The following is a 7253-nucleotide window of genomic DNA, read 5'->3' on the forward strand; positions in this document are numbered from 1 at the left end:
ACAGAGTTACATGCCACATATTTTCCCCAGACTTTGTAGTGGATAGTTTTTCTTAAAATGATATCAATGTCCCCTGATGTTCAAATAATGTGGACTGCTTTTTATGGTTTTATGGTATCTGGGAATAAAAAACAGAAAGCTATACTCCAATGGAATAAACATGGGACAATTTGGCATTTTGTTCCTTTTTTTTTTTAAGAGAGAGAGAGAGAGAGAGAGAGAGAGAGAGAGAGAGAATTTTTTTAATATTTATTTTTTAGTTTTCGGCGGACACAGCATCTTTGTGGGGCTGAGGATCCAACCCGGGCCGCACGCATGGCAGGTGAGTGCGCTACCGCTTGAGCCACATCCCCAGCCCCCCATTTTGTTCCTTTTTAATGAGGCAGTCTGTTCCTTTCATGACCATCTTTTCTTCATGATTTAGGAAGGAATCAGTTATGGCTTACAGCGCTGGACAAATCGAGGGTACAAGCATATATCTCGGATGTGATATCTATTCAGAATCCAAGTCAGGAATCGTTCTAAGCCCAAGCTGAATCCTCCATGAGGACATGTACCATATTTTCTCTGATCTGTGTACCAGTAATAAGGAGTGGGGTCAATCCCTTCCCTTTTATAACCTGCCAGCATTTTTTCACTATCCCAGATACGCATTGAGCCTCCCACAATCTCACCAACATTGGGCATCAACACGTCAACAGATTCACTAAGGCGGGAATCCTCAGGACATTGCTGCATGTAGAAGGACTTGATCTCCACAGGAAATCGACACAGCAAGATTGGTTCATTAGTGGTGTCTGTCATCAGTCTCTCAGGAGCTTCTGGGATATCTTCTCCAAATTCATAGAAAGTCCCATTTTCTTTCTTTACATTGTGTTCTTTTAGCCACACAATAGCATTGGAGTAGTTCATCCGTTTGAAAGGCCGTTTAGGGGGTTTAAAATTCGGGTTGAGGTCATACACTATACTTGCTGCCGGTGATTTTAAGACTCTATCTACCATGTCACAAACCAAGTCCTCCAGTCTGTTCAGGAGATCCTCAAAAGGCCAGGAAAGGGCACTCAGCTTCCACGTGAGTGTACTCAGCCAGGTGTCTTCATGTTCTGGATTGTTCTGCTCTGTATGACTGTGCAATACAAAAAAACATCTCCCAAGGATGGAAGGCAGGTCTCCAGGTACAACTGAGAGGACTGAGTCAAAAATGCCTCTTCCCCGAAATAGTCAAGCTTGAAGAGCGTGGCACCACCTTCTACCTGTGTCTGCACCAACGTTGGAGGAGTAACTTCACAGTACCCCATATCAAAGAAGTGATCTCTGGAGCACCTGGTGATCATGGAACGTGGTTTTAGGATTGTGGACATATTTTCTCCTCGGATCATCATGTGCCTATTGTTCAGCTGGACATCAACATCAGATTCTTTATTAAGTTATCTGCTCCTCCAGCAGGGGCCAACCCCATAAGTTCCCAGAAGTCACAACTCAGCTCGTGGCCCCCTCTAGCCTGCTTGCCCTCTGGAGTAAGATTTAGCATTCCATATACAGCAACACTACTCTCAGTAGACAAAACTACTCCATGGTAACACTGACACAACTCATCCGACAAGACATACTGAAGATAACCCGTACCATCCTGTAACCCCAGGAACATTAAATTCTTTCCTTGCCTATGCAGCCTATGGACCTGCCGAAGTCTGGCTGCAGCAAAATAACCGGGGGGTGACGAACAACTTGTGTACATTGATACAGCAGGAGTGGGAGCCTTTTATTGTAGGACAGGAGCGGTATTTATACATTCCACACAGCTTATCTAATTAACATAAACTAGATACAGCAGTCAACCAATAAGGAATCGCCACACTTAATGGCTCGCTGGCATTACTTCACAAACCACTCCCTCTGGCATTTTGCCAGGCGCCATCCAGACTTGTTTACAGACTCTAACATTTCCCCCTTTTGTTTAATTTAAATAACGACCATAGTGGTTTTTACATAAACACCATAAATAATCTGCTACAAGCAGAAGGGGAGGATACAAAATGCCACAATACCAAGCCAATTGATGGCTCCATGCAAGAAGCCCTTGGAAAAATTATACCAGCAATGACACTGTTTGCAAAGATACCCAGTTACAATTTGTTGTAGATTACAGTTTGTTGTCTCAGTCCAGGTAAAGCAGTGTCTCAATAGATTAACTCACAGTCCAGGTAAATCACAGTCCAGGTAAGTTCTGCAGGCAGCTAGCTTAAATCACAGTCCAGGTAAGTTCTGCAGGCAACTAGCTTGATCCGAAGTCTCGTCCGTTTCTCAGCCGAAGTCTCGTCCGGTTTTCAGCAACACTGGAAATTCTTCTACCTTTGTCCTCACCGGCACTGGGATGAAAGGCAGGAACTCCGGATGGCTAAAGAAAATCCTGTAGCATTCTACTAAGAAAACAACCTTCTGAACAATTTAGTAGTTTATCTCAAGGTTTTTCTGCATTTGAAATAAGCATTAATAGTGCTCATTACTCATCAGCTTCCAGGTGTGGGAGAACCATTGTAGCTTAGTTATTGGCACTGAAAATGACCAAACATCAGGGACGCCAGTAGCGTCTTCTGCCGGCTGTAGCATCCTGGGCAGCCCCAGATGGCCCTGGGGAGTGTCCTGGACTCAAAGAGCCTGCAAGACTGTGCCTCCAGGTCAGGTTTGGATTTGGGCTCTTGCAGTGGCGTCCCGCTCCCCGGGCGGGGGGCAGGGAAGAGCCCACTGCCGGCCGCTTGGAAAAACCTTGCTGCGCCATGAGCGTTTTGCGCACGTGGCAGCCGCCACTCCGATTCACGCACCCTCCGGTAACGAAAGTATTCAGTAATAGCCTTTTGCTGCAACTTTTTTCCTGATAATCCTTCCTCTGAACTTTTTTCTTCTTTCTGACTAGAGTTCCTGGGCTCTTATCAACACATACCCTAATTGCTCTTGGTTCCACTGGGGTGCCTCTTTCCCTTAGTAATTTACTTAACACCCCTTCCATATTTTCGTCACAAAGACAATACAATACACTTAGACAAAACAAGACACAAACATACTGTATCAATCTTCTCCATTTTCTCAAAATGGCCATTTTTCCTCTCACCCTATCTGCCTAGGGAGGAGCAGATTTGCTCCCGTCCTCTCTATGGACGGGCAGCTTTTTTTTCCCGTCACTTACCCCCGAGTGTCCCGGGGCTCCCCGTAACGGGCCACCATCTGCCGCAGTCCGGCTGCAGCAAAATAACCGGGGGGTGACGAACAACTTGTGTACTTTGATACAGCAGGAGTAGGAGCCGTTTATTGTAGGACAGGAGCGGTATTTATACATTCCACACAGCTTATCTTAATTAACATAAACTAGATACAGCAGTCAACCAATAAGGAATCTCCACACTTAATGGCTCGCTGGCATTACTTCACAAACCACTCCCTCTGGCATTTTGCCAGGCGCCATCCAGACTTGTTTACAGACTCTAACATGGACCTAGCCAAAAACCTTTACTCTCTGGCCTCTATATCCTTCTAATACATGAATCTTCACACATTGTGGCTCTGGCAGACTTGGATCATTTTTAATGGTAATCTTCTTTGCTTCTTCGAGGTTCTTTTCTCTTCGCAAATTATCTTCTGCCTCTTTCTTCTCTCAGGATTCACTCTTCATTTGCTCCCTATGCCACATTTTCCTAATGTTCTTCATCTGTGATTCAGACATAATGTTCTACCTCTCATTTTCTTTTTGTGAATCTTCATAAATGGTAGGAAATGGATCTTTTCCTACTGTCATCAAAGCTTTTAGGCCTGTTTTAAATAGTTTCTCTTTGGTTCCATCTCCCGTGGCACCATTTCCCTCTCGATCTGAGACATACAGCTCTGCTAGCACCATCCCTGCAGTCGCCCTGGTCACCTCCAAGGACATGGTCCCAACACCGCCGCCGCCCAGTCATCCCAATATGTGAGAAAAGCTCACCTCTGAACTTTCTTGTGTTGTCTCACACATGAGCTTTTGGGTGACACCTGTCTCTAGCAGGGGCATGTACAATTCTGGAAGCAAAATGTAAGTTTTTCTTGAAATCTTTAAAAATGTTTTTTATATTCTCCTTTGAGTGTTACAGCATATTATATTTTAATCCAAAGCAGGAAAAATTAGGGGCAGTGTGGTGTAGTGTCTAAGAGGGCTGAATTTAGTAGCTTGCTAACAGTGACTCTTGGCTTCTCTCTATCACTTACCTTCTTATTAGTTAGTCACAAGGCCTTGGGAAAGTTAGACCTTTCCTACTATTTTAAGGAAACTAACAATGGTATTTAACCTCACAGGGTAACTGTGAAGATTCAGTGGGTCAATTTATACAAAGTACTTGGCCTACTACCTAAGATAGACTTCTGTTTCATTTTGGACTTTTTTCTGGGAATATCAGTTGTCTAAATTTCAATCTGTCCATTATTTTTCCTTTCTGGTCATCTTCTTATCTCTCATTGCTTTTGTCCTTAGTCTTTTCCTTTATATTATGTAAGAAAATATAAATATCTCCTAAATTTTTCTTTTGTCAAACCTGCCCTTTTCTTCAACCTAGATTGTATTTCTGCTAATAAGCTTTTAAAACTTTAAAAAATAATAACATATAATGCACAGGAAGGAAAGTATAATCCTAAATGTGTATCCTGAGAAATTGCAAGAGAACAATCCGTGTTATCACGTTTCAGGTTAAAAAACAGAATGCATTCCAGAGGCTCCCACATGAAGCCAAACACAAACCCCAGTCTCCTCCTCAAGGTAGCATTCTTCTGGCTTTGTTGGTAATCACTGCCATACCTTTTCTTTTTTAATATCGGGTAACCTAAGTAGGCATTCCTAAACCTTGTAGGTTAGTCTTTAAACTTTATATACAAGGAATTGACCAAGGACCAGACCATGGCTCCTTGGTTTTTTACCATGATCTAGCTCCTTCCACAAGTCACTCTATTTGTGAGCTTCATCTGTGTTGTAGGCTTCTTGCCTTCATTTCTGTGCAGTCTTCCATCATTAGTGGGTAGCACTGTATCATCCCCTCTACAGCTGGGTGGTTGGGCGTTGTATGTTTTTTGGCTACTACAAACAACACTGCTATAAATGTCCTGAACTTTGAATCCTGATGCCCTGTGACATTTCTTAGGGTAAATTTCATATCCATGAAAGAGTTTCTTGGGTAATAAAGCATCCATACAATCAGTTTGCCAAACAGTCACCAAAACTGCGCTGTGTGCTACCGTGTTTTTAATTCCCTTAAAATCACTCATCATTTTACTCTCTCACTTTCAGGTCCTGCTTCTCTCTGTTACAGACTAGGTCTTTTTATACTGTACTTACTGAGAAGGGCAACTGTGAAAATTTTCTTCTGTCCCTCCTTGCGTCTCCTTCTGCCTCTGTGTGCATACTTATTGCCCCACTATTTTCTTGAATTTGTCATCTCTGCCCAGATGAAGAGATTTGGAGGAGTGGGCTGGGGAAGGACAGAGTCGTTGAGAAAAACCCACAGAAGCACATCTGCCTTATTCCCTAGTTGCTTCACTGTTCTGCTCTGAGTCAGGGGACCGATGGTGTGGTCAGCTTTGCTGCGTATTTTTTTTTTTTTGGTACTGAGGATTGAACTCAGGGGCACTCAACCACTGAGCCACATCCTCAGTCCTATTTTGTATTTTATTTAGAGACAGAGTCTCACTGAGTTGCTTAGCACCATGCTTTTGCTGAGGTTGGTTTATAAACTCATGATCCTCCTGCGTCAGCCTCCGGAGCCACTGGGATTACAGGCGTGCCCATAATGACCATCTTTGTTGTGTATTTTAATGGATCCCTTAGTGAAAACATGCAAGCAGTTTTTTTTTTAAAGAGAGAGAGAGAGAGAATTTTTTAATATTTATTTTTTAGTTTTTGGCGGACACAACATCTTTGTTTGCATGTGGTGCTGAGGATCGAACCTGGGCCGCACGCATGCCAGGTGAGCGCGCTACTGCTTGAGCCACATCCCCAGCCCTGGAAGCAGTTTTATGGGAAGGTGTTCACCAGATTACACCTTGCTCTGACAGTCATAACATATTACATTTAATTAGCAAAGTAGAGAAATGTGAAGGCAGGGTATATATATTTCTAAATTTACTGAATTACAGTTGCACGTTGCTGGGCTTAATGATGGGTTGAGAGAGGAATACATTCTGAGAAATGTGTTCATTCTGTAGTTGTGTGAATATCCTAGAGTTTACTTACACACACATACATGGTCTAGCCTACTATGCACCTAGGCTATGTGGTTCATATAATTTTGTATATGGAGCAACATTGACCAAAATGTTATTATAGGGCATATAAAAACTGTTTCAGCTGGAAACATCATAGTAAAGATGCATTAATCTCTTCAAAGACTAAATCCATTTTGTCATTTTATGGAGTAATGGCACTGAGATTTTATCTCACCTTTTGAGATATTAAACTAGTTTTATAAAAGTCAGCATTAAAGAATATCATTGATGACATGTAGTGAATTGAAGATGTCAAGATAGACAATCCACATAATTAAAAATGTACCATCTTTCACATACCATCAGCATGATAGGTTCTCTGAACAGTAAAGACATTATGTTTTTCTGGAATAGTTGTATTTTTAAATGGACTGGCATAGTGGTTTTCAAATCTGACTGTGTATCAGAATTAATTGGGGATCTTGTCAAAGTGCATACTTATTTGCTGTCATGCCCAGATTTACTGAGCCAGCATATACATGGGTGTGCTGGGATATGGGTGTGCATTTTAAAGAGGCTTGGGGTACTCTCTCTCCTCTTTTTCTAGGCTTCTGGGACACTACCAGGATAGATGCACCTGGGCAAGAGTCATCACTGAATCTGATCTCAGGTCTGGTCTTCTGATTCCAAGGGCTGGGGATAATGGTTGTACCTCGGGCTACAATGTCTATGAAGGCTATATAATGGGGAGGGGACAGCAATATGGGCATTGCAAGTAATGCACAAAGACTTGTATTTGAAGTCAAGTTTTTATACCTTAAAACGGATTGACCTTGACCAAGTTTACTTTCTAGAGCTTCAGTTCTCTTAACAAAGAATGTAGGAAAATATTAATAATGTCATTGGGTTGTTGTTGAGAAATTGAAATTTTCTGAGAATCTGTTTGAGTTATTTGTTGTTGCCTATCAAACCCAAAACTTAATGGGTTTAAAGCAGTAAAACTTTATTTTCTTGTGGCTCTGCAATATGGGCCCAAA

General features: G+C 42.2%; 1 pseudogene; it reads right to left on the reverse strand.

The window, feature by feature from the left end:
• Positions 1–360: 360 nt before the first annotated feature.
• LOC107145207 lies at positions 361–5244 on the reverse strand (annotated as a pseudogene).
• Positions 5245–7253: the final 2009 nt, after the last annotated feature.

The sequence above is a fragment of the Marmota marmota genome, unplaced genomic scaffold (genome assembly GCF_001458135.2).
Source record: "Marmota marmota marmota unplaced genomic scaffold, marMar, whole genome shotgun sequence".
NCBI lineage: Eukaryota > Metazoa > Chordata > Mammalia > Rodentia > Sciuridae > Marmota > Marmota marmota.